Below are 27,662 nucleotides of genomic sequence, written 5' to 3' on the forward strand. Positions count from 1 at the left end.
GAATAAATAATTTTTATCTTTGTATATTTATTCAGCATAATTTTTATTTTAACTTTTAAGTCGCGGGTGGATGGAGAGGTGTTTCCTCTCATAATTGAGAAGGTCCATTAAATAGAACAACAGGATGTCTAACAGGGTGTCCTAATTAAAATTACCCTGTAATTTGAACAAAACATTCATTTGTATGTAGCTAAGGTTGACCTAAAACCCATCTAAATCAGGAAAAATTATTATACAAATTTTTTTCTGCTGAAAATGAAACGTAGCATTCTGCCAACAAACAGCATGTTTCTGTTATTATACGGTATTCAAGATTAAGGATTTTCTCTTCAGTGTTAGAAAAAATAATGTTTTGAGAAAATTTAAAATCGATTTCTTTCCTACCTCCACCCTTTGATAGTATTCATTCATGGTTGCACTCCTCTGGTATTTTGAAAGCAGAGACAATTTGTTCTGTGCATACTGTAAGCCCATCTGAAGCCTTTGGTCGTGGCCAGTGTACTGGTGAACTAATAAGCAACTGAGATAGCAGCTGCTTAGCAGGACTGATTGGCTTGGGCTTGACTTTGCTATCTGCAACTACACAGTTTCTGACTGGCTTGGAGTGCAAGCCGGGTAATTTTGTTATCTCAGGGAGTGTGGGGCTGCATACATAATCTAGGCTGTATACACAACTGGGTAGATTTTACTTTTGCGTGTAAAATGACCTACTCGTGCTCTAGCTGTCATGCTTTAAAATGCTGCTGAGGCAAACTGTATTTAATATAATTTACCAAATCAAAGTGACTATTTGAAAGAATTTACTAGCTTCAGAAATATTGTTTGTATTTAAAAGGGAATTCTCAGCATCTTTAACTTGACAGAACTGCACAAGCTGCAACTTGTAGATGTTGCTTCCCAGACACAAGGTGGTGGAATTTTATTTGTTTCTGCCCACTTTCTGAGCAGGCTGGAAAGGGGGAGGATTTTCAAAAGCATTTGAAGCTGGTCTGAATGTGCTGCTGGTGGATTCAACTTGAACTACTTCATGATTTGAGTGGATAGAGAATCACACCCTTGTTCCTTTGGATAATCCCACCCATAATGTCTAATACAAAATGTAATGAGACAGCTATGTACAAAAAGCGGAACTTCATAAATGCCAAAATTTAATCAAGTGCAAGAGGAGCTACTTTCCACTGAATTGTTCTTCTGCTTACACCAACTTTTACATTTTCATATCTCAGCTTCAATGGAGTATATAACAACAAAAGAAAAGAAAGGCAAAAATATGATGAACAATTTGCTTAACCTACTTTTAGCTCCAAGAAGAATTGTTAAAGTGAAGATAAAATTTGAGGCTGGTGGCGTGGTAATACACTTTTAAACCAATCAAGAGCACTTGAATAGAAAGTATTCAAATATTGGCATAATTTAAAATTCTTAGATTCTCCTCATCATGTTAAAGACCATCGAAACTGATGTAGGCACCTGTTGTAACCTGGAAAGAATAAAATTAATTTAATCAAACAATTGTGATGATGAGCCAATGATACTGTCATAATTAGATATTAGTAACAGGTATTTGCCAGAGTATTTTATATGTGTATGTATATATACGTTAATGTGTAGGTACGTATGTATACATGTTTTCCAATGGACAGTTATTTTACAGAGAAGAGTATTCAGTGATACTACAGCAAGAATATATGCACAAGTGGGTTGTACTGATAATGGCAGTTGAAGGAAAATGGGAGTATCCTGTTGCAGAAACCAGCCAAGCCTATTGTATAGGGGCCGCATAACTTGAACGTGTATAGATTTGTGTAACAACCTGTGCAGCTGCCCATGGTTGATAGAATAACTGTAGCCATCTTTAGAGTGTATGCAAGACTGAAATGAAAACAAGTAATTGTGTGGATGCCGTTGCTTCAGAATGAAATATGCTGGTATGTAATGCTATGTATGAAAGCATTATTTCATTGTTGTTGAAGGAAAAAAAGCCACCAATTCTTATGTCTGATTTGGTATTCTGCCCTTGAGGTCTGGTTGTAATTTGGGTATAAAAGTTTTGACTGCAATACTGAAAAGGCTGGTATTGGTTGTTGAGGTGATGAAAATGGATGAAGATGAGGTGTCCACACTGATTCCTTTAGTTCTCTCAGTTACTGTAATTTCCAAAGATGATAAATCATCTGTGGATGCTAACTGGCTAGTGATGCTGTTCCTTAGTGACACTTTCTCCTGAAGAAATCGTAGATAATGCTGTTGGGTAATTCCTTACTGCCATAGGATCTCTCTCAAGTAGGGTTTAAAATGTTCCAATTTTTGTTACCCCCAGAGCAGGCAAGCCAAAGGAAGAGATTTGGACTGCAGTGTCTTCTGTATTCAGCTGAAATCCAGATACACATCCCACAACCTTCTGTACAACTGTTGGGCAGACTGACTTTAGAAATGCTGATGGTTAGAAAGCTTAGTTTCCAGTCAGGACGGAATTAATGCTTGTGCTCCAGGAAAGTAGCAGAAGAGATGCTTAGTACTGTAACTGTAGAGATGTAAAAGAAAATCCCTGCTCTTTATTTCCCAATGTATTTTCTGAAGTCCTTGAAAGATTTTTTTTTCAGGAGCTTCTGGATGTCCTGGTAACAGTGGTTCTTAATCATGTGCTTTATCGTTTGCCTTTGGCGAGAAAGCTCAATTCTTTCCTTTTGAATGTGGGACCTTGCCTTATTGCCTCAGGGAAGCATTACTGTAATGCATGTCACTTGAGGCTAATTCAACCTGCCACTTGGAAATTGCCCCTGGTGCAGATTGTAGCAGTGCACCATTATCTCAAGCTATTTTTCATCAGAAGCAGACTGCATCTGTTCTGTATGATCTACATAGCCTGCCAGTTTATTTTAGGTTAGCATGTGAGGTTGTGGCTTTTTTACCTATAAAGCCATGTGTCCTGGTTTCGGCTGGGATAGAGTTAATTTTCTTTCTAGTAGCCGGTATAGTGCTGTGTGTTGGATTTAGGATGAGAATAATGTTGATAACACAGGGGTGTTTTAATTATTGCTGAGCAGTGCTTACACAGAGTCAAGGCCTTTTCTGCTCCTCACACCACCCCACCAGTGAGCAGGCTGGGGGTGCACAAGAAGCTGGGAGGGGACACAGCTGGGACAGCTGACCCCAACTGACCAAAGGGATATCCCATACCATATGGTGTCATGCTCAGCATATCAACTAGGGGAAAAGCTGGCTGGGGGTCTGCTGCTTGGGGGTCTGCTGCTCAGGAACTGGCTGGGCATTGGTCAGCGGGTGGTGAGCAATTGCATTGTGCATCACTTGTTTTGTATGTTCTTTTATAATTATTATTACTTTCACTTTCTTTTCTGTCCTACTAAGTTGTCTTTATCTCAACCCACAAGTTTTACCTTTTATGTGATGAGAGCCTTTCTTCCACATCATATATCAAAGCAGCCCTAGACATCTCAAGATGTAGGTCCGCAACAGTTTAAAGTGATCAACATGGAGGCCCCTCTTGCTGTCCCTTCATTTGTACAGTTCTGCTGCCTCCTTAGCTCTAACCCCCAAGTTTTGTGCCTGGATGTTGAGCTGCAACTGGGGGTTGATTTGGCTGAAAACACATGGAAAAGGAATTTTCATTCAGCTGAAAGCTCCCTGAACCAGACAGTTATCCAGTCCTGGCTCAAGGATGGGCTCAGCAACACGGGGCTAGGAGAGAAAAGAGGTGAGGGAAGGGTGGGATTGTGGCAGCTCCAATCAAAATCAGCTTACATCGTACTGCAGCCACACTTTTAAGGTTCTGGAAATAATAACCCAGTGGTTTCAGCAAGATACAGCTGTGAGCGTACAATGTGATAGTTAAAGGAACTTTGGCTTTGGAATTTACTTTCTCCACTGTTTTCTAAAACCTGCTTTTTGGTACGCATCAGAAACTCTGAAGATCACACACCTCAACCTTTCCATCCTTGAAGAGGGAAAATGATATGAAGGCTTGATTAATTTCTTTTATGAGGTTTGGTTGCTATATGTCATTAGAAGCAAATCAGGCGGGGAAAAAAAAAGAAAACAATTTTGTAAGCAGTAGGGAATTTTCCCCTTTGAAAAAGAGCCAAAACTTCATTAACATTTCAGCCAGCTTTAATTTAAAATTTGTGTCTGAAAATAATCTATAATGTATTTTGAGTGCCACTGAGGCATGTCAGGGCAGTATCAGCACAATTTTCTTCCCTGTACAGCTTGTGATGTCGGTCCTGTATCTTCTGTCCTAGTGCTACTGTGTCACATATGCTGGTGTGAGAATGCCCATCAAATTAACCCTCGGCCTTCGGCTGATCATATGAAGCCAGGGTACCACATACCACGTGGCTGGCTGGGGCAAACGGAATGGAGCAGATGACTGTTGGATCCTAAATACTACACGTGCTTTGTACACAAGCTACCTTGGCCTAATGATTCTTACTATATGTAGTCCCCTTCCATTAGGTTGCAACAGGTCTGCTTACATTAGAAAAGGTTTCGCTTGTTATGTTTCTGTAGGACAGGCCCTTATAACATGCTGCCAGAGTGATTGGGCCTTCTTTCCCCCATTCCTGAGCCACCGAATGTTGGTACTTTACTTTTTCAAAAATACGCATTACTTGGTCTGCCCCACTGAGCACAAGTCATTGAGTATGATGCTGGGAAGGGGAGAGTTCGGAAGTGCAGCTAGCAGCAACGCTATGCAGGCAGTAACAAATGGCAGACCGTTCTGCTTCTCTGGGTTTCGCACATTTGAGGGGACGTGGGGATGTGCAGCATGCAGCCTGAAATCATGCCTTTTTTTTCCTGCAAGGTTTTTATGTCAAGTCCACATGGATTAGTTTTGCAGCTGTCCTCTGCAATTGGTACTCCCACGGCAAAGCCTGTGGAGAAAAACCCTTTGCTGCTGTATCATGCTTTTGGTAGGGCCTGTATTGAAGTTTTTGCCAACTGTTTCTAAAGGTTTTTGCTCCGTGTGAGATCTTAAAGATCCTTTTCTTCTCTTCTTTTAGGGAACTAGAGGGCTTGACACATCCTTTACATCCTGCGTTTACTCTGACCACAGTCCCTCCCTGTTCTCACAAGCGGAGCTCAGCCCTGCTTCCCTTCCTGTTGATTCCCAGTCAGCTACATGGTAAGCTTTCATTATCTCTAGACTTGTTGCCACAAGGTAAAATTATGGCAGACTCTCTCTAAAATCCATTAGCTCTGGGCATTGAGGGCAGAGTACTTCATGCCCATCAGAGGTCATTCAGTTGTATTCCAGGCTGACTTCAAGGAAAGGAAGATAGTATTGAATTAGCATTGGAGCTGAACTTCAGCATAGATTGTTATAGGAATAAAATATGAAGTAAAATATGTGACAGATTTAAATCCATCAGTTCTAATAAAGGAAACAGAAGAAAGCAAAGAAATCTTGGACCCTTAAATCCCATTAACCAGGCCAGAGAGAGAATGTGTTAAAAGGGAGCTGCACTGTATCTTTTTTCATTGTTTGATGAAATAATCTTTTTCACCCTTTAAGTGGTGTGTTTAAAAATCCTGGTATTTTTGAAACAAAGAGAATACACAGCCACCGAGCTAGCTGGTTTTTATACCTTCCTTTTCTGAGTATTGTCCTTCAGTACAATACAGAGCCATTTCTTTGTTCTCACAAGCTAGCAGTTAAATTGTATGTAAATGTATGCAAATTAGATGCTGTCTAATAAAGAGAGTCATTAGATGGAAGAAATATTTAGTTTAGGGGGGGAAAAAAAGAAAGAAAAGAAAGCAGGTGTATTTTGCAATAGAAAAATGTAAGATTGCAAAAACCCCTCAAACTTTGGGTGAGGGCTTTTTATAAAGCCATTAAAATATTTTCTAAAAGACTTGCCCTACTCCTGGTCCTTTTTTCTGCACTTTTTTTATGTATATGTATGTACACTTCTGTGATCTTTTCTTAAAACTCACACTGGCTGTGCTATATATACATACTTGAACAGACATGTAAATAATGTATTCATAAATATTTGATCTCTTTAAATCATATAGCTATGAATTCATACACAGGTACCTTGTATTAGCGTGTGGTTTTTGCTTACTGAGTATATACAGGTGGAAGCCATGTGGTAAATTTTATTTTCATGGATTGATTTATTCATCATATGCTCTGACTGGATACCTTCTGCTCATCTAAGACCTAAATAGTTTTCCTCCATTTTATCAACCCCCTCCTCAACAATTTTAAAGCTTTTTTTTTTTGTCTTCCCATTTTATTTATTCACTAAATCTCAGTGTCAGATCTGTTTCCATTCTTTCGCTTGCATTTACTACCAAGTAATCCCTTTTGAGGTATGTACCTGATTTAAGCCTGAAGCAGCAGTGGCCTTTCTAAACATGGTGAAGTCACAGCTTTACTGTCAGGTGTCAGAGCGCTAAGATGCTAGGAATGTGAAGCTTTGTGTCGTCCAAAGCTGGATATTCCACACCTGTGGATGGAGCACTCTGCATCCGTCTGGGCTCTGAAAGGTTTAAAATTGATGAACCTTACGTTCTTGCCACTTCTAAGGAGATAAAAATTAAGACTTTAATCTCTCTGCTTTAGAATCTGTAGTCCTGCTCTTTCAGCTCTTCTGTTTGAGTGGATTAGTATACATAGATGACATGGCTCAATTATTTTGAAGTCATTGTTGTATTTTGTTTCTGACGGTCAGTTATCATGGTTCAGGCAGGTGAGCCGATAGCTGTGCGTCGACTGGCATATTTTTTCCATTGCAGTTTTGCAAGTCTGGAAGTCTAAAGACATATATGTATATGTGTATAAAATATATGTATATAAAAATAATGTTGTTTAAATATTTACATATAAAGCCAAGGGATTGGCTTCCTTCCCAGAATTACTGGAACTACCTTCCCCAGGAACATTTGGACTTGAAAAATCTCTACAGCAACAGTTTTCTTCTGAAACTAAACAACTTCTGAAATGAGTGACTAGCTCTGCACCCTTTGCTGTTCGTATGGGTTTTTTTGCTTGGGGTGATGGAGAGGCCTCTGTACATGGGTAATACATTTCTAATTAGTACAATAAGATTCTCTTTTATTGCTCTTTCCCTCCACAGTTTCTCTTTGGCTTATTTTATGAGAGCGTTTATGAGAGAAATTCTAGCACAGTGGGAATATTTTTGTCACTGTTCTAGGACAGGTCCATGCAATGTGCTGCATCTGGGCTGTATGCAGTCTGGAGGCAGCAATTTCTGTCTGGAGAGCTGCAGGGCAGGCGGACTGATCACTTGGAATGAACTGACTCCCTAGTTGCTCAGTGTCCCAACCATACTGGCTGAGCAGTCAGCAGAGAAGCCATAATGTGTCTGCTACCCAGCGGGAAATGTAGGTAGGGTCATTGTAAGGAGTGGTGGAGGATTGGCAGTGAATATTTCAGGTGCTCTTGAAGGTATAATAGAAGATGTAAGGTGAAGACTGCTCTGTGGGGAATGCAAGGAAAATCTGAGCTGTCATATAAGGATGCTAGAGAGATGAGGTTAATAAAGTGGGGAGAAACACAGGGTAGAGTGATGACTAAGAGGGATGAGGCCACATCAGTAAACAGAAAATGTTAGTGGTTTACCCACTCACTTGGGGCACCGCTTTTCTCGGCTGTCTGGCATTGAGTGTCCTAGGAGAACTGAGTCACTAGTGATGCAGACATTTAACGTTGATGTTTTCACACAGTTTGCAATCTAGCTAGGTGTAGCTACACAGCTTCTTCAGATTTTGGGAGGTAGTTGTTAATCCTGAAACCCTAATTGGGAGATTTACACCGGAGATGGGACTGGCTAGCAGTCAAAGGAAGTACCTTCTGTCTCTCATGTTCTTGAGCAGGATGCAAAACATACATACAGACAAGAATGACTCTCAAATGTGGGCAGAGTGATGCAGGGTTAGGGCAGGAATCTGATTAATTCCATGTTCCTCTCCACACTTCCTGTGGTCTGGAGTAATCGTTCACGGCAGGAGAGAATTCAGTGCCTACGTACTTTTGAGGATACGCATCTTACTACCTTGCCCATCTTGACAATAATGATAGTACAGCTTTCCTACCCTCAAAGTACATTGCAAGGATATATGCGTTAAAGGTTGTGAGGCTTCTGTGTATCCCGTGATAATGAATCCAAAAGCAGTACTGTAGACAGATGTGGGAATCAGACCACGGGTCCATCTGGTCAGGCTCAGGAGGGAGGCTCAAGAAATCCTGAGTTGTAATAGTGGAACAATCAATATTTTCACTAGTGATCTTGAAAGTAAATGAGAATTTTTTAACTGGTATTTCTCAGGAGCTTGTGCATCTTTAAAAAAAATAGTTTTAAGAAATAAAATATGCTGCACTAAACTAATCCTAGAGCTAACTAACAGGCATTGGGACTAGCAGCTTTTGCTATTACCTACTGCTTATTATTGTTATTATTATTATTTCTTTTTAATTATGCAAAGTGCTAATCAGTTTGATTATGCACAGTGCTAATCAGGTTAATTATGCAAAGTGCTAATCAGTTGTTCTCTAAGCACACGAGGAGAGCAGAGGTGCTGGCAGTGAATGGTGGTTCTAGATGGGGGTAGTCACGGCAGTCATTCCTTATTAAAAGAGGAGTAGGTGAGATGACAGGGGTTTTTGCTTCCATTAAAAAGTAAATTAAAAAAAAAAGCCACGAGGGTGATAGTTCTGGTGGGGTAATGTCTTCTTTCACAGCAAGCCGGACTTTTTTTCCAAGCAAGCTCATGCTGTTGGATAATTTCTGTAGGAGTTTGAGTGCACTGATTTGGGCAAATGTATTGCAGAGGAGTCTTGTAATGGGTGGGGTACAAGATGCCCCTACTTGATAAGTTGGGATGCATAACTAGAAAATCACAAATTAAGGGAATTTCTTCAATCTAACATACAGTCACCTTTGAGGGACTGGTAAGTAGGATACTGATAATGTAACATGAATGGCAGTTGATCATATGTTTGTATGGTTGATGGTACCGCATGAGCATACAAAATGTGTTTCTTGCAGTCTAATGCCTTTACAAGCTGTAAGAACGTAGAGTGCCTTATCAGTGGAACGTATGTTAGGCTGCGTTTCCTCTTCCTCTTTAGTGCTAAATTATAAGCTAGAGTTCTGTGTTCCTGTGAAACAGGATCTGTTTTCAGTAAGCTATGTTCTTTGACAATTACTGAAGATTCAGTATGTGTCTCTTACTGTGCTCAGTGTCTAATATCTAACCAGTATTCCTTATTTGATTATGTTTCAGTGTTGGTGTGGGATACATAAGCATTACTTTTTTCAGTTAGTAATGGAGATGACACTCCCAGAGCAGAGAGCTACTTGCTCGTAAAAGTCTTGGGTAAAGGATCTTAAGAGATTTTTTTAAGTCATTAAAACAAAAGACTGCTCCTGTATAAGGCCATCAGTACTAGAAGGTTACTGCACCAACAATGCAAGAGAAATTTTCCTTGAAAAATTCATCATTGAAGGTGGTTACTTAGGGGGAGTCATGACAAATTTTCAAGTATGTTTAAGGTAGGAAGTAAAGCAAAGCATCAGTAATTTATGGCTTAAACCAGAGCCTGAAAATTAATAGTATTGCCGCCTTGGCTTTGTGACTACTCCACAAGACGCTAACCCTCAAAACAAGTTTACTACCAGATGTGTAGTCACAAGTACTCATCTGTTCTCATAAATTCATTCTGGTGTTAGAAACCCAAACATACCAAGCAGCATCAAGTCTAGTGCCTTAGAGCTGGATGAGGGGAGTATGTGATGCAAATACTCTAAGCGAGAGGGAGATACGCCAGGGTCCTGAGACTTCAGATGCTTTCCTGTCTGACCAGAATCCTCTGAAGTTAATGCGTAGCTTCCCATAAACTGATGGTGAATCAGGTCACTGCTCCCTCTAGGTGCTGCTCCAGAAGAACTCTGTCTGTTTGCCTCAGATCTGAATTTGGCTTGGAGTAGTCCATTCCACAAGCAGACTATTTCCATAGATTTACTATTTTGCTTTCATTTATTGTCAGTGGCTCCAGTGGCTGTTTGCTCTTTCAGTGCACTCTGCTCTTCTCTCATCAGCTCTTTGACGAGACACAATAGGAGAGTGTGTATGATCTACCAAAACGGGGAAAAACTCCAACTTCTTCGTGTGATCCCCTGGCATCACCCAGCCTTGCAGGAAGCAGATGCTTGCTTAGATTGCTGTACTGACAGAAAATCAGCAGTCACACATCTTCTGGATTATTTCTCTATCTTTTGGAGACTGGACATATTATATCAGAGGGAATTAGTTTTAAAGTTATTGTGATGCTTTAGGTATGTTCTTTGCTATCGTTGAAATCTTTTCAAACTGGATTTTCATCCTTTGGAAAGAACACTCAGAAGTTTTCATGTTACTATGAGTATTTCCCCTAGTCCCCTATCCCCTGCCAATTTAAAAGCTGTTGTATAGTTGGAGGACCCTTGAAAGGCTAATAGGATAAACCACACTGCATAGTATGTGCACGTTACAAATGTAAATCTACCTGAGACATAATCATAACCTCTGTTGAATTTCACCATCTCAGATGGCCGGCCTTCTGATGAATCGGGGAGCTAGAAAGTCAGAAAACCTCACATTTTGCTCCTGTTTCTACTCCTTTCTTTGTAACCCTGCTAAATTGCATTATCTTGCTTTGCCTTATTTTTTTTGACGGTGAAGTATGGATAATGATATGGACCTAATGCAGGGGGGTGGGGGAAGGCGTGTAAGGCTAATGTATTGTTTGTAAAGTGCTTTGATATCTCTGGATTAAAGGGGGTATAGAAGTGCAGTGTATTATGGGGAATTGTCTGTATTATTGAGGAGCATCAACAAATCTTATGATTTTGTGTAAATTAGTGCAAGATAGCTCCAAAATAGCTTGTGTATTCCTAAAAAGTGAAATAAATGGATGGAGAAAACTCAGTTGCCTTGGCTTTAGGATATTGGGGTTAGAAACTCCAATAAGGAAATCTGTGCCTCCTGTGGTTTAAGCAGAAGGTCTTAAGTGAACTGAGAATTCATTTGCTTGTATGGCAGAAAGTCATTGCTTGTAAAACTCCTTTTGCATCATCTTGAGGACCTGGTCTTCAGAGGTGCAGGCTAACTGCTACTCAGCTCTGTAGAAGCCTAGTCTGCTCATTGGCATTCACAGAACTGGGAGCTGGTGGGGAATTAATAACAAAAAGATTTTAAACGTTCAGCCTGACCTTTTGAAGTTACTGACCTGCATTCAGGTTACAAATACACAGCAATTTTCTCTTGAGCTGCAAAGACTCTAAATGTTAAATCAGTAACTCGATCAGACTAGCAGCTCTTCCCTCTGTTCCCTCATGCCCAGCTGCCATGACTGGAGTAAAGGAACAAGAAAACTACCTAAAGACATCCATATCTTACTGTGACACAAGTACTTGGAAGAAGCCCCACTGACATAAACTAACACAAAGTGACACTTTGTTTAAAAAGTTGTTTTGAATGTCTTCTCCCATTGATCTTCTGCAAGGGAGATAAATAAACACTGTGTGTGGTGCAGCCAGGCTGAGTATTTTTGCTCCTATGAGTGTTTATACATTCTCTGGTGGTTGTTTGTATTGCTGTTTGTTGACTGTAAATTCCAGACCTGTATGTTTGTAATGTATACATTTGCAGGAGTGGTACAGTTTTGGGAGTATGGTCAGGGTAGTGCTTTTTACGAACACGACCAGATGAATAGTGGGTGGGGTTTTTTTTCCTCTTTCCAGTGTAGTGAATTAGTCTTTGTGCTCCCAGTGAAAGAGAGGGCTGCGGTGGCAGGAGCTTTAGTTAAGCAGGACCTTCTGTGCTCAGATTAATGCAGGTAGGTGTGCGAGGAAAGCCATGTAGGATTTGTCTGGTAGGAATCAAGTTAGTTTAGCTTTTCGTGTAATTAAGAAACAGGTCTGTTGGGCTCTCAGTTTGTTCAGTGAGGATGAGGATGATGTGTGTTTTCTCTTGGGAGGAAGTGACTGAAGTTGTTACAGAAGACAAAATTCCTGATGGCAGAGACCCCTCCTGCACCTCTGTTCCTGTTTCACAGTTCTCTCCCTTGTCTTTAAATTGAGTCTTCCCTTTTTCACTTACTGCCTCTGTCAGCATCTCAGTCTCTAGGACAGTGGGAGTGTGTAGAAGATTTTGGGAACTGATGCAGGCACTTCGTCCACCAAACTGAATGGGCATAGCTTCCTGAACATAACGTTACGTGTAGGAAGAGTTCAGCTTAATCAGTCACCATTTGTCCTGTTAGGTGGAATTTTCCTTGAACCTGTGCTTGTCGTGCTTGTGCAAGTTAAAATTACATGCTTCTGATGTTCTGAATTGTTTAGAGCCTGCCTAGTGTTTTCCTTTTTGCTCTGTCTCATGAACATTATCTCCATTTATCAGAGGCAGGTTTCACAGTCTTGCTGTTACTGTTCAACAACCTCTCATTTGCTTATAAGTTTTACTGAATTGTAACCATTTGTAGTTAGTTTTATTAGCTTGAAACATAATTTTTGGGGAGAGCTTCTTCTGCTATGAATGTGCTGTTTACAATTCTGATGCTAGAGGAAAATATTTGGGTTTGCCCATGCTAAAATATTCTGATAATATCTTCTAAGAGTTCTTGTGCCTTCATGGTTTGGAATGATGCTTTGAAAAATAATCTGCTGAATGACCTTTGTGACAGGGAGGTATTTTGTCCTTTTCTTCTTTACACTTGTGGATCTTGCCACCCTGACAATAGCTGTTCCATGAAAATAAGGAGGACCTACTACCATTATCAGCATCTTAATTAACTCAAGAGGCAGAGGTCTGTCTGGTGGGCCTGAAGGTTGCCATGCTGTTGATGACCACAAAGCACTGATATGTTAGTGTGTAGCAGATTTTGAAGATTTTGAAGTTTGTGTCTTTGAATCAAAAGATTCAAATATCCAGGGAATTAAATACACTAAAAAAGGTGAAAGAATATTTTGCTTATTTAAAGTCAAATCTGTGAATGCTAGAATTAAAGTTGACAGAGCAGCCTTAATTCAACTTCCCTGTGCTTTTCCAGTTTTTAATTATGTGATCACATGCTGTTTTCTGTGGGAAACAGCCTTCTCGTAGTACGTCTAATGGACCCAGTCTGAGGCTGAATAGAGGTTCCTTAGTAAGAGGCTGTTTTCTATAAGATCAATTGCCTCACTTACTGCAAACACTGGAAAATGTTTAATAAATGAGGCAGGAGATAGCAGAAAAAGAAAGGGTGCTCTTATTCTCAAGATTACGGTGAGAGCATGCATGTGCTTAAAGCAAAAAATGTGCTTGAATTGAGTTGCTTGTAAAATCAGACATCTTTAGGTGGGTTACAAAGAAAGCTAGTATTTCTGCTTTCTCTTACCAGTTCACTCACTCCTTTTAACTCTTCACTATTTCCGTCCATTTAAAACATTCTGTTAATTTTCCTTTACAGAGGGAAAAAAAAGTCGATACCAGTAGTAACAGCCTGCCCTGCTCTTCCCTTCTTTCTCATCACTTTGCTGATATACAAAAGACTTTCTTTTTTTCTTTTTCTTCCCATAAAATAGCAATTTCCAGGATTTTGACTTTCAGTTGGTAGGAAGTGCTCTGTGTTCCATGTTATTCACTGACAAACGTGCATAAAACTCTTCCTGACACTTTGACAGTTTAGTTGGAGATGCTGCTCCAAGTAGAATGTGTCTGTCTGTAGCTGGGTCCGTTTTCTAAGCACTGGGAGTTCAGCTGTTTTCTCGCGAATTCTTGTTTTCATATTTTATTACTACGAAGAGAACACAAAGAGTGCTTGTTTCTTTCTCTCTCTCTCCCCCCCCCCCCCCCCCCTCCAGTTGACACAATCAGTATTATTTGAAGGAAAAAATTACACACAGAATGGGAAATAGGGTGGGAAAATGTAATAGGATCTGCAAATCTTTTCTGTCTTGTCTGAGTAAATGAGAGCTGATGAGAGTTGCAGCACAATGAGGGCTAGGGAATGCTAGCTGAACTGGTATATAAAGATTGTTTCATTTTGCTTCATTTCATTTTACTGTATTGAATTTGAAAGGGAAAATTGCAGCGGACATGAAAGTTTGCTGTGGAAACACCTTGGGTTGCTGTATTCTTGATGTGAACCTGGGCAAACATGAAAAGGAACGTTAAATAAAGCGGTGTATGAATTGTGTAGGTGTGCTTCTAAAGCTACTTTTTGAAGAGTGCCCTTTCAGAAAGAGTGGCCCTGCCTCTAGGGTTATTCTGCTGCTTCTGTTTTTAATCTCTTTTATTGTCCACTTAAGTTATCAATTTGGGAAAGGTGTCATTGTGGGGGATTTTCTGGGTTGTTATTTTGGTTTTGTTGGTGTTGGGTTTTTTTGTTTGTTTGTTTTTTGAATCAAAACCGTACTGATTTTTCAAGCATACGTTTTGAAGGATTATGTGGCAACATCGTTTTTGCATGCAGACTTTCAAGAAGACTGAAAGGAGATTATTTCTTCCCCACCATAAAAGGTTCATCTCACCTTTTCAAATGAGCATAATGCAGGCTAGGACAGAAGTTAGGGGAACTTGGTCCTAGGTAGGATACTACTACAGCAATGCACTCATCAGTAGACAATTTTACCTTGTACGTTACAAGCTCTACTGCTTTTATCCAGCTGGAGTAGCTGCACATTGCTTGCTGAAAGGAGGAGCTGTAGTCAAAATCAAATGTGAGTCAGTTTGATCTGAAAAGTTGATTTTTGTAAATTATTATGCTACCTTAGTTATGGATAATTTCCCAAAAATGGGGAAGATAGGATTTTTTTTTTTTCCTAAGTCAAAGTCAGTCGTGGAGGTCTGAAATAATGCAGCATGAACAGCAAACATTCCTGCATAAAATCTCTGTCAACACAGATTATAAGATTTGAGACTCCTGTAGGAGCCACTATTCTTGGGAGATATCTTTGATGATAAAACATATAAAGGTTAAACTTTTTTTCTAATGTAAATAAGCAAATTGTAATGTTCAGAAGTAAGATTCAACATCCTGTCTTCAGAGTCCAGCTGGTGTGATCCCAAGGCAGGTTCATGTCATGAGCAGATTTAAGACTCTTCCCTTCGAAAAGTTTTGTAACTTGTGGATTTTTATGAGATAGACATGCTTGGCAAGCATTTACCTGGCAAGCAATTTGCTTTGTGCACTCATTCCCTTAGCAAAGTCCCCGAGACTGAAAAGGCTGGGGTAGGGTTGGTGGGCATGGGAAGAGAAATGAAGGGGGATGGTTTTGTTTTTCTCCAATCAAAAGGATGGTTTAATGGCATTGTGTAATATAGCTCTTCTGCCACTCTGAGGGCAAGGGAGAGATTGGGTAATTTTTTAAACGCTCCTGCCGCCCCAGCCGTTGCCGGAGAACACCTCTCCTTCTTAATGGAGACCTGGCAAGTGCAAGGGTATCCATAGGGAAGTGAGTGTCTCTGGATGTGCCTCATTCCAAGGAGCATCTCTTGACGCTCTATCTAAAATGTGGGTGTCACTAAGTGCCGTGAATTCATGTTGCTAGTTTAAGCACAATCCATTTTTTTCCCCAGCTGTGATTTTGGAGTTGGAAGGGTTCCTCACTTCTCTCCCCCCCCCCGCCCCAGTAAACTCCATAGGCTTAGACAGGTAAACCTCAGATGACAGAAGAAAAGTGAAGAAAAAAGTTCTCCTTCCCCCTCTAGGAGTGGGTAGTGCATGGAAGAGGGAGGCAATGTTCTTGGTATGATGAGTAGATGTAATGGCTACACAGCATTAAGAACAGATCTGAGAATTTAAAAGCTGGTTGAAATCCAGAACAGGTTGGGGTTTTTGAGGGGTGGGGTAAGGAAGAATGCTGTACGGCAACCAACCTTTTCTGCAAATTATTTTAGTCTAAGTCTTTATGCTCTGCAGTCTGAATAGCTATCGTATCTCATATACAATAGTAATTCAAGGAATATTCTTTTTAGCAGAATAAACAAATTTTTGCTGCTTGACATGTGAAATGCTTGTACTAGTAAATTCCACAGACAGCTTCTTCCCCCCCAATATTGTTTTGTCTGATTATACAACCTTGAAAGTTTAAAATTGACTGGTTTACTGTAAGAAGCATTAAGTAAATGCAATCTCTCTATTTTTAATAACAGTAGCTCAAATTTCATGTGAGATCACACTAGTCCTCCAGTGTAATTAAGTTTATGGTTTTCTTATGCACTTCAAATGACTGTGATGTGCAGTTAATAGTATTTTTCAGACAAGTATTAGGACACCTCAGCAGTGATGCCAATGTGGGCTGGTGTCTATCAGCAGTGCAGACACCACAAAGTAATGGAAATTGCAAGACATTCTGCTAATAATTTGTCTAAAAATATGCATGACAGCAAAGCTTTTCACCTGAGTTTAGAAAGTGATAAGGCTCTGAATTAGAGTGAAGCTTCATAAATGAATTGGGCATGAAACGAGATTTTCAAGTTTGGCTCTTAGTCCAGTGTGTATTGACAGTGAAGTGTATCTGAATATCGGAGATCTTCTGCATCTTGGATTTTGTATCATGACTGTACCTCGAGTCTGGTTTCCGCTACATAAATTTTAACTGTAAGCTGATATAAGACTGCATAGGGAGTTTTGGAGAAAAGCTTTGGACAAACTTTTCATCTGTGTACATATACACATACCCACCCACCCCGTGTTTGTTTAAAGGAATTGTGTTTTTTCAATACAAGAGCATTCTTTTTTTTATTTCTAAGGAAAGAAAATTCTACTAAAGATGCCTAAGAATTCCAATGAAATGGCCTGAGATTATTGAAACAAAATATTTCATTTAATTTAAACTGGTGGAGATTTTTGTTTATTTCAAAGAAGTTTTGATTTTCAAATATTTTGAAGAGGAAGGCCAAAACTTTGAATTCATGAGGAGGAAGAATGTTTCTGACTTGGCTCCATCCGACATGCTTGTTGAACACTGCAAGTTACAGTTATGCTTAGCTAGGTTTGGATGTAGAGCTGGATCTGTTTGCAGTGTGTGTCACAGCTCTGTAAATCAGAACAAGATCTGATTATTCCGGTATCTTGGAATGTCTGGGCCTAAGTCTGCAGCATCAAGATTTTGGGAGTCTTGAGATTCAGCTTGGTTGTGTATAGAAGTGTTGGAATTTAGCCCCTAATCCCTTTCTGGAACAATCCCCTCTGATACGATAGGACTATCAGAAGTATCGACAGTAATGGTAAAGTTCTCACACTTCAGAAAAACCTCTCCTCCTCTATAAAGCTGAAGTACAGCTTGCTTTATCTAAGTGTTTAGAGACACAGTAAAGACCAATAGGTAATATGTGGGGCAACTTCTCAGTGGCCTTCTCTTCAGCTCATGAGCTAACTCCTATGCAATGCTTAGCTGTGTTGTGGGGACAGCAGATCTGCAAGATCTTTGGCAGGTAGCTGTAAACTAGCCCTTACCTTCCTTTCTTAAAACAACACATGCAAATGGTAACCAACTGTTTATTTAGTTCATGTAAACTTTTGACCATGCAAATTTAGGCTGCATGTTTCCTTCGTTACACACAAAGAGGTTGGAATGCCCTTTTGAGTGGGAAATAATAACAAGGATAGTTTAGTAGCACCATCTTTTTCTGTTTTCTTCTTAATCAAACGAGCATCACACAGACTTCAGTGAGATTGCTGCATCAGTGGGGACTACAGGATTTGGCCCCACAGGTATTAACTCGTGTCAATCCTACAGGGAGTTTTCTTTGCCTGCCATCTGCCTTTTAGGGAGACTGATGGGAGCAGGAAGCAGAGCGGTTGGGACGGGCCATGGGGAGAACCTGCTGTGGCATCAACTGTCCATTGCTGGCTGGGAAGTGCTGGCTGACATTTGAGAGAGCATGCTTTATATGAGAAAGTGATGAGTGAATGGAAATTAAAACAAAAGGGTTGAAAATAGAGCTGTAATCAATCTAGCCCGGTACCTCAATAAACTAGGGACATTTTTTCATAGTGAATTTGGGGCAGATATCGCAGCAAGTGCCACGATAGCGGGGTCTTCCCCCCACTCCCTCCTCCCCTTCCATTAAATCTGCATTTGGAAGGTGGATGGTGCTGACTCATAAATTAAATTGGAGTAATACATACAGTGTATATATATTTCTGTCACTTTGTCTCAAATTAAACACGAACCTTCTCCCCTGACAAGATGATAGAAAAGTTAATTGCTCGCCCTGGCTTTAAATTGGAATTTGAATTTGCAAAATGCTAAAGGTTTATGAGATCTAAATCATGAGGAGCTTAAATTACATTCCTGTGATAAAATATTAATAAATCAATTAAAACATAAGCCGAGTATAATATTACTTTTTTTGTAGGAACCTTGAACACAATAATTCATTAGAGTGTGCAGTAACAATTATTGTATCTTTTTTAATTTTCTTTTTTATTAGTTTTTTTTTTTTTTTAAACTGGGGAAAAGGCAACATCAGATGGGAACACACCACACAATGGTGGAATATTATCCTGGTACCAAATCTAGTCATCTCCTAGTAACGATGCACATACATACAAAAGCATCTGAGCACCCCTAACTGCACACATCACATCATGGCTCCAGTGTAACAAGATGCATTCCCTAAAAGCTGGGAGCTGTTTCTCCCCTTTCCACCATGGGAAAGAAGGGCAGTAGCATAAGAAGAAGGGAAGTAACCTCACTGCTCCTGCTTTTTTTCCTTTTTCTTTTCCAGCCTCTTCCCATGCCATTTTATTCTTTTCGTATTCTCCTTCTATTCTCCTTTCCCTTTCTGGGTACAAGGTTGGTATGATTTCAGTGTCAAAACTATAAAAAATTCACAGATCTTTCTGCAAAGCTGGCCTGAGTTCTGTGTTGGGGAAACCTAGGCTAGAATTGGATTTTGTTACTAGATTTTCAGTTATGTTGTGAACAACTGTCACAGCTCTAATCTTTACATAACCCATTTCTGTGTACTATATAAAGAGCACTTCAGGCACAGTATGAAACTTAGTTATTATTTGAGGAAGGAGGTGATATGCTAGCTCAGCATGCATTTCTTATATGCAAACATTAATATACAAGGAATGCAATTATTACATATACCTGCACACCTCTAGTGCCTGTGAAGGTGTGGATTCCTTCATCAAGTGCTTTTTACCTTCTGCAAAATGACTGGACTGCATGTCTGATACAGCTATGCTTGGTAAAGGGTCTAATTGCTATTATTACATTATTTGTGTTGAATTCTTGAACCGTTATTTAGTACAAATTACATGTTAGTGCCAAATTGGCAGCTCTGGAGACTGAAGTCTGCTGTATGTATCCATAGTGTAGGTACCATGGCTGAGTATGCTCTGCCCACCCTCCCCTGCACCCTGGAGTTACGCACAGCCATTGCTTCTGCCAGCGTTGAAGGATCTGCTGCATACTCTTATTTTTGCTAGTTGCAGGCAAGACCGCTGCTGCTTGTGCCCTCTCCTGCGGGTCATCTGTGCTGCAGCCAAGGGATTGTTGACTATACTAGGGAATTTAAATAGAAGCCCAAGTCAGATCCCCCTCTTAGGGGACGAGTGGCCAGTAAAGGAGAGGACTGTGAGGTAAGCGGCAGGGAAGGGGTGTGCAGCTGCTGCTCCCCCCCTCTGCCTGCTAGCAGCCTGCAGCCATCTCCCTCGCATTGGTACAGGGCAGCTGCCGTTGGCCAGCTGAAAGCAGTTAGGGCCAGAGTCAGCTGGGGAAAACAGTGAGAAGAGATCCAGGAGCAGGTGGTGGTTTGTGCTTCTAACCACCTGTCTGAGTAACGCTTTCCTGCACTGCCCAGAGGCTATGACAGGCTCCAGTTTTCCCCGGGTATGGGATCCCTGGTGATGCTCAGGGCCCTCCCCATCTTGAGACCATAACCAATGGATTCAAGGATCCTGCTTTACTGTGCTCCTGGCTGTCCTAATTTGGGAGTGACTTCAACTTGCTATTAAACCTTAGTTTCCAATGGCTTTTCCATTTGCTGTCCCTCTGCTGATGAGACCAGTCAGGGTCTGTTGTAGTGATGCAGGATATAATAAAACTTTGTGTTTCTAAGCACATGTAGCATGTCGGTACTGCTAAGCTCTTCATCAATATTAAAGAATCAATTGTTAGTTTTTACATGCATTGCTTTTCATTATCCTCTTTTTAAGAAGGGAATGTGGGAAAAGTCACTTTCCACCAGATCTCAGAGTCACATAGCATACCAGTGGTGGAGATTCAAGTAGACTACATGTCTTTCAACAGCCCACCCTTGCACTGATCCTCACTAGAACTGGAGAAACGCCAAAGGCGATGGGTCCTGTTCATTGGGAAGTTGAAGGTGGTTCATTGAGCTTTTTTTATGTAGACTGAGAAGCAGCTATCAGATGTGACTAGCTTCTTGCGGTTACCAGAATGAGCTAGCATTTAAACCAACAAGCTAAAACTGAAGGCTTCATATGACCAGGATGATCTGATCTTCCTTTGTTAAGATTTTCATAGCAGTAGGCTGTTGAGGCTTGACCCAGTGTTGTTTATTCATGCACTTGATAATTGCATTTACTCAGTAGATTCCATACTTTACAAAATCTGTTTTAGAGTGTGACTGAATCGTTAAGCATTCCTGTAAATAAATTTTAAAAGTTGGATTAGTTGAAGTTTATGTGTGTGCAGGGAGGTGTTCCAGATTTTTCTTGTGTACACGGATGACTTCCAGCAGAAGCTAAGAAAACTTTTAATGCCAAGTTCTTTTGCAGAAGTACATCACTGACAATCATGGGAGTTACACTGGGGAAGTGCTTTCTCTATGGCATGCTGTCCTTGCTGGGGGGGAAGGTAGACTATATGCACAAGACCATTGTTGCCCTCTGCAGACCTGAAAGCTGATTTTAGCCCTGGGTGGCATCAGGTGCTTGAGGTGGTGAATTGAGGCTGGCGTATGGGCTCATAAAAATGGAGAGGAGGGCGTGGAGTGGCCAGTGCCAGTACAGGTGGTACCCTACAGCTTTGAGGATCGTCCTGTCCAAAACCTTCCTTCCCTGTACCGCACGGGGATCACCATCTCTTCTTTACCCCTGCCCCAGGGAGGCAGCCTGCGGATGGATGGATGGACAGACGCTGAAGTAAGGATTTCCACGCCTGTTGGGGGCATTGAGGTTCTCGCCGATGATGGTAAACATGATTTGGCTCCTGTGCTCTCATAATCAGGCTTACTCGCGCTGAAACAGAGATTGCTCTATTGCAGTGCCAGGCCTCTAGCAATACCAACTGTTAAATAATAAACAGGCCCTGGTTGTTGGCAGTGGCTCCCTGGCCCCCCTGCCCCCGCCAACATGGAGTACCCATTTTCTGAGCTTACCTGCTCGCCTGCGCTCTAAAGCGCAGACCAGCGCCTGTGTTTGGTGGAGGTAGAGGCAGCACAGAGACATCAGTCTCTGTCTAATCTGCTTAGTTTATTATTCTTCTAGGACCTGGGGTGATATAGCAAACATGCAGTGCTTTGGCAGCACTAACAATGGCTGTGCTGTCGTTCTAGATAATATTACAGACTTTTGCCTAATGCATGAGATATTCTTTTCTCTGTTCATCTGCCTGTTCTTTAAGGTCTTCTTTTCCTTTTTTTTTCCTTTTTTTGGGGGGTGGGCGTGGGGCAGCTGCTGGGAGGGACTGGTTCCTCCTTAATCAGCTCTGTTTTTTTCCTGCTAATTAAAAAAATAAAGTAGTGTGTGTAACTGGCTTGTTCTCCTGGTGGCGGAATGGTATTTATTGTTTTATTGCATTAAGAAGTATTACCAAGCCTTTTTCCTATAGTCTGTGGTTAGAATGGGCATTAGAATGAAGAACAATTTTTTTTAAAATTTTTTTTTTAGTGAATGAAGGGACTCCATTATGGAAGTCACTCCATCAGTGGGGAAAAAATACCGCAGGAAATAAGCCTCCGTCCTTAATCTCCATTTTGGCCACTTCTGTAGTTTTCGTTTGATTTCCTTATTGCTGGGTACACTGTACACGTGTGGAAAACAGTATGTCCTGTTTTATGCAGAACTGAAGTTCAAGAGCTTGGAGATAAGTTAGGAAAAACATTGTGATATTGTGAAGAAGAAGAGATTATACTGCAGAGTTAAAATGTAGCTGCGTGAATAGACTAGAGTGTACCTATTAATTTCCCTTTTGTTCTCTAAAACCTTGAGTGGAACGCAAGCCAGAATTTTCACTTGGTGGGATAATGATATTTTTTTAAAACCCATATATGAAATGAATTGTAAACAAAGAGTTTTTTTCCATTCCATACAATTAAAACGTCCTATATTTGGAATCAAGCTGTGCACAGTATAGATCATTTTTGTTCATTTGTGAGGGTATTTCCTGAGTTGTGGGTTAACCATGGCATGGAAGCTAAGAAAAATGTTTGTTTTCAACAAACATTGCACTATAAAAATTGTGGTGTTTTCCAGTGTTCTGGGAGGAATTGTATCATAAAATTTTCTTTCAACTCTACTTGAAACTCCACCCTTTATCATAATTATGGCAGGTGCAAATATAAGGAAATAAATGTAATTAGTAATCAGACCTGGGAGCACTGCCCTGTCACTAGCTTTTCCTACTAGTATTTCCTCTATGCAGCTTTTCTGTTACAGGTCTGAGAACCCTTTGAAACCCTTGCATAATTAGTGTTTGAACTAAGAAATACAAGATGGTGAGGTCTCAGGCTCACTGATGCCGTTTCCTCTTAAAATAGATTGCATAATATATGTATATCTATGAATTTTCAGTAAGTGAGTCGAGTTAAATACTCCAGAATAAGGTGGGAAAACTTGGGTTTGCCTAAATCCTTGGGCCAAATCTCATCATATGGGGTTTTCAAAGCATCTAGATGACGTTAGGAGACCAGCACTTTTTGCTTCCCATGGCATTTGTTTTCCTAGCATACTTGAGCACTTCTGAAAATTCTTGTGTGTTTTTTTTAATCGTCCCTGAAGGCTTTGGCCTGAACAAGCATCTGGCATTTGACACAGTCTGTGTTGAGACTGCAGCAATGACTTCTCCCCCTGTTTGTCGTTTACTTGAGTAGCTCTCTACAGACGGTCTTTTGATTTATTCTTAATGGGAACAAGTTGGAGTTCAGTGCTTCTGAAGGTCTTCAAAATATGGGAGGCGTATCAGAAAATTAACTTTCCGGATAACGTGTTCTTTCTGAAAGGTGTAGAATTTACATAGTTTAATACGTCCTTTTTATTTATTTATTTCATAAGAATGTTGAAGCGATGCCAACAGATAATTTTCAGGAGGCTAGAACAGGGCAGCTACAGGTATGCAGGGAGAGGCAGTGCACTCAGGAGATTAATGAAGTGCCTTTGCAGCTGCTATTGTAGAAGCTGGAAACCTTGTTTCATTAAGCAGAAAAATAAACTACAGAAACAGAAGACTCCCTCTCCTTCTTTCTAAATGTGTTTCCTTTCTTAAAATGCACATTTTTAATCCAGTGGGAAGAGTCTTTTCTTACTGCTGACATACTCCTTAAATCATATTGTTTTCAGGCAGTAGGTAGAGTGTGTAGATGAGTGACATTTGCTTGTAACTAAAACACAGTTTTAGTGACATCAAAAAAATTATTGCATTTATAAGCTGAACCATTTACAGCACGTAGAAGGAAAATTCAGAGCAAGAGTTAGCAATGGAACATCTCTTATCTCTTTCAGTGCCTGCAGCTGTGCCATCTTGGGGTGTGATTTTTTTAGCAAAGAGAGTTGTCTGGCCAGTAGTTGGTCAAAAGAATCACCAGGAAGAGCTGCAGGGAGCTGTGGGAGCGATTCAGTAGGTGGTGCTGTTCCCTTGAAGCCAGCTCTGATGCTTGTGCCCAGCAGGATATTTAGGGGGTATTTGTTTCTGCAGCTCTAGCTTTCAGGTAGAACCTGAAAATCTATCTATTTGTTGCCATAAAAATCTTGTTAATGCTTTTTGTCAGCTGTAGCAGTATTCTTAGATACATATTTGAACTTTTGGGTGCATGGGGGTGGGAGATATAGTAGAGGATAAAAGATAATGGTTTCAGAGTCATCTCATACATACTTGAACCCAAAGCTTGAAGCAAATTTCAGGATCTGTGAATTCCAGGAGTCATAACTGGACCCTGCCCCGCTGTGGCAACAAATGGGCAGATTTTTCCTTGCTGCATGGATAGCATCCCTCCAGGTAGCACCAAATTTGGTTTCCAGCACAAGGTGAAGTTGAATCCAGAAGCAGACCCAGAGAGGACTGCAACCATTCCAGTGCTGGGAGGTGCTTGAATGTGAGCTCTGGGTGATGGCTCTCCACTGAGCTACGCTCTGGTGAAATACAGTCACTTAACTAAGAAACAAAGGCCCACTTTTTTTTTTTAAGAGGACATGAACAATGTCTTTCCAAGCTGTCTCCAGACTTGAGAATACTTCTCGGGAATCTTCAGAAGCAGTGAAACCTGTTGTGCTATGCTGGGCATACGTGCATCTTTTGTGGGAGGGTTTCTTGTTATGATCGCTCAGAAAGAAGAATGTTCTATTTATTCTGCAGGTCACATAAAATAAAACATCAGAAATTTCCTTTCCTATGGTTTGAGGTCCGAAAGGACCGTTAGATCATCTAGTTTGGCCTTCTGTGTGTCACCAGCTATTAGATTTGTCCAGTCATCCCTGTTTTGAACCCAGTTATGCACAGAGAGCATCTCTCCATCTTGAAACTATCAGGAGGTTAAAGATCCTCCCTTGCATTGATAGTTTTGTTCCGATGGTTAATTCCCTTGCTGTTTAAAAATGTGGGATTTGTTTCTGGTTCGATTTGACTTTTCTTTCTTTCTTTCTTGGCTTCACGTTCCAGACTTTGGTTCTTGTTATGCCTTTCTTCACCCAATTGAAGATCCCTTTAGAAAACAATGCAACAAAGAAAAGTAAAAATGCCTTCCCAAGCTTACCCACTACCTCCTGTTTCTGCCTCCAGGGATTGCATTAGCTGTCTTTGCCACATTGCACTGGGTATTCATATTCAGTTGTTTATTTGTTGTGACCTCTAAATCCTTTTCAGAATCGCTGTTTTCCAGGGTGTAGTACACTGCACACACCCCTGTGCCCAATCATGTGGATACAGTGTAGGTTCCTTTTTCTTAAAGGTATGCCATACTAAAAAGTTTTAGTCGAAAGAACAGAAGCTTGTGCAAATGCCTCATTCTCCCCATCTGTTGACACCCTGTTCGCCTGATCTTTTGTCAGTCTTTGTGTCACCTGAAAATTTTTATCAGCAGTGATTTTATAACTTGGAGTGATTGATCAAAATGCTGAATAGTGTTGGGGTTATTACTAATTTTACATGCATCTTACTAAAAACACCTGTGTTTGAAGACCTCCCAGGTAACATTTTTGTGAGGATCTTCCATTAGTTAGCTGTTCAACACATGCTTTCATTGATAGAACTGGAATGCTGTGTAGTACTACTAAGTCAAATGCTTATAAAACTGTAAGTGTATATGCTCTTATGCTTAGAAAATTTACATACTTACCAAAGAGTGAAATCAGGTTTGTTTGACAAGACCTACTTTCCATAAAACCATGTTGACTAGCATTAATTATATTCCTATCCTTTAGTTTTTTATCAGTAAATTCAGTCTTGGCATAAGTGGGTGCAACTTTACCGGTGTCAGTAGAATCGTACATTTTGCTTGCTTACAGTGTTTTTTAATGAGCATGTATTATTAGGAAAAAAAAAAAAGGCAAAAATCAATGCTCAGGGTACAGCAACATAAACAAGAGTATTTTAATTAATATTTGGAGAGCCAGTCTGTAACTGCTTTGCATGTCTGTGGATGGAATGCACTGGTAGTCCTAGGGACCATAGGCAGAGCAGACAGTGGAGAAGGTCTCTAACTGGAATTTTAATCAGTAAAAATGCTTGTGGGATTTCTTGCAAAAGTTAATGTTGGATCTGAATTCTTCTTTTATCTTACCTAAAGCATATGTATACGCTCTGTGGGCATCAACACAGTACTCCCACAATCTTCTCATTTGTACTAAAGCTCAAAGTAAAGCTTGGTTTTCCTCAGCTGGTCTCTTCTTTCATTTTCTAAAGTTCACAGCAGGAATCTAGAGGGGAAATCCTCAAAATACTGCAGAGTTGTAGGTGCTGATGAGATGACTATGAAGCAGCTGTGATGCTGTAGAGGCAGGAGATTGATGACTCCTGTAAACATCTCGGTGTTCCTTTCAGATAGCTTGAGACATGATTTTCTTTCCTATCAGTTCTTGAGATGTTTTGCGCTTTAAACACCCTACTTTGTCTAGTAAGCCTGAAATATTTACCATTTACATTAGTCTCCAAGTGAAAAATGTTGAAGGGTTCTGCAAGTGAGATTCATGGACTACTGCATTTGACTCTGTCTAGTGTATAGAAATTTGCAAGATGTGGATGAGACTTGTGTGTACAGAAATATTTTAATCTTGTATAAAATAAATGTGTGGATTTTATTTTGTCTCTAGGGCATGGAGACTTGGCCAAAATTGGGCTGGCACGGATGACAAAAAAAAAGAAAAAAAAAAAAAAAAAAAGAGTATACAAGAATGACCTACTTAAAAAAATTAAATTGGAAACAAGAGTAATGGCTTGTAGCAATGGGATAATGGCATTTGGGACACTGGTGACTACACTTCATCCTAATCTTGCTTTTAATTGACAACAGATGTGTTTGTGCTTTATTACAGAAGGACTTTGTGATCAACATACCTTTGCTGCATGAAACACTCATCCGTTTTATAATGCTGTTCAGAGCAGATAGTCCAGCATTCCAATGTCCAGGTCCAGGATTTTCATCTGAATCCATTTGCAATGGATTCTGAGGGAAATTCACTCTGATAATTGAAAAACAAACACAAAAACCTCACCCAGTCTCTTTCTCCTTCAAAAAATCCCCACTTTCTTTTGAAATACTTAAACTTCTTCCGGTTCAAAGGATGACATAGTGAAGGGCGGTGTTTCTGATGAATGTTGTGTGGCAGATTAATGCTATCCCTGTTGAAAATATTTGGGCTAGGAACTCTTTCTTTCTACATTCTGCGAAGGATTGTTGTTTCTGATCTGGCTCTATGGGCATTACTGTGATTTTAATTACCATAGTGTATGGCTTGGAGAAGTTGAAACAGTATTTAAGTGATTTCAGTGTTGTAATGCCAGATAGAATTCATGAGTCTCAAACCCACTCTTTTAGCAGTAGACTGTTACTTAGTAGCCATATTCTGAAATGTAATGAAGGCATTCTGTTTTCAAGAGAAGATTCCTTTACAAGGAAGTTATTAGGGATAAACCATTTGAAATAGCATTTTTTCAGTTACTGTAGTTTTTTCACCCACAGATTTATTATCATGTTCTCATTCTTCTTGATGAAAATGGCATTTCATGTCTTAGCAGTTTATCTATACATTCAGTCCATAAGCCCCTCCACCTTAAAAGTTCATCGTAGATTTGGTGAGATACTATGTATGTGCCTTGGGGAGCCTGAATGATTTATTACAATCCCCACCCTTCATCCCCTTCCAAATATGACAGTCAGAATTCAAAGTGAGAATAATTACAGCTGTGCAGTTACGGCAGTTCTGAAAGACAGGGTAATATGAAGACTCCAGA

At 40.3% G+C, this 27,662-nt stretch overlaps 1 protein-coding gene across 14 annotated transcripts in view; it reads left to right on the plus strand.

Annotated features, from left to right (window-relative positions):
• Positions 1-27,662, plus strand: part of ZBTB20 (zinc finger and BTB domain containing 20) — a 470,118-nt gene that overhangs the window by 91,610 nt on the left and 350,846 nt on the right. For 9 of the 14 annotated variants that reach the window (XM_072882091.1, XM_072882038.1, XM_072882100.1 and 6 more), the window contains one exon: positions 5,022-5,143. The exons of the other annotated variants lie outside the window; for them this stretch is intronic. The gene's annotated coding sequence lies outside the window, so the exon portion shown is untranslated. The remainder of the gene's footprint in view (positions 1-5,021; positions 5,144-27,662) is intronic. 14 annotated transcript variants of the gene reach the window in all.

This window comes from Ciconia boyciana, chromosome 1 (assembly GCF_034638445.1).
Source record: "Ciconia boyciana chromosome 1, ASM3463844v1, whole genome shotgun sequence".
In the NCBI taxonomy this organism is placed as follows: Eukaryota; Metazoa; Chordata; class Aves; order Ciconiiformes; family Ciconiidae; genus Ciconia; species Ciconia boyciana.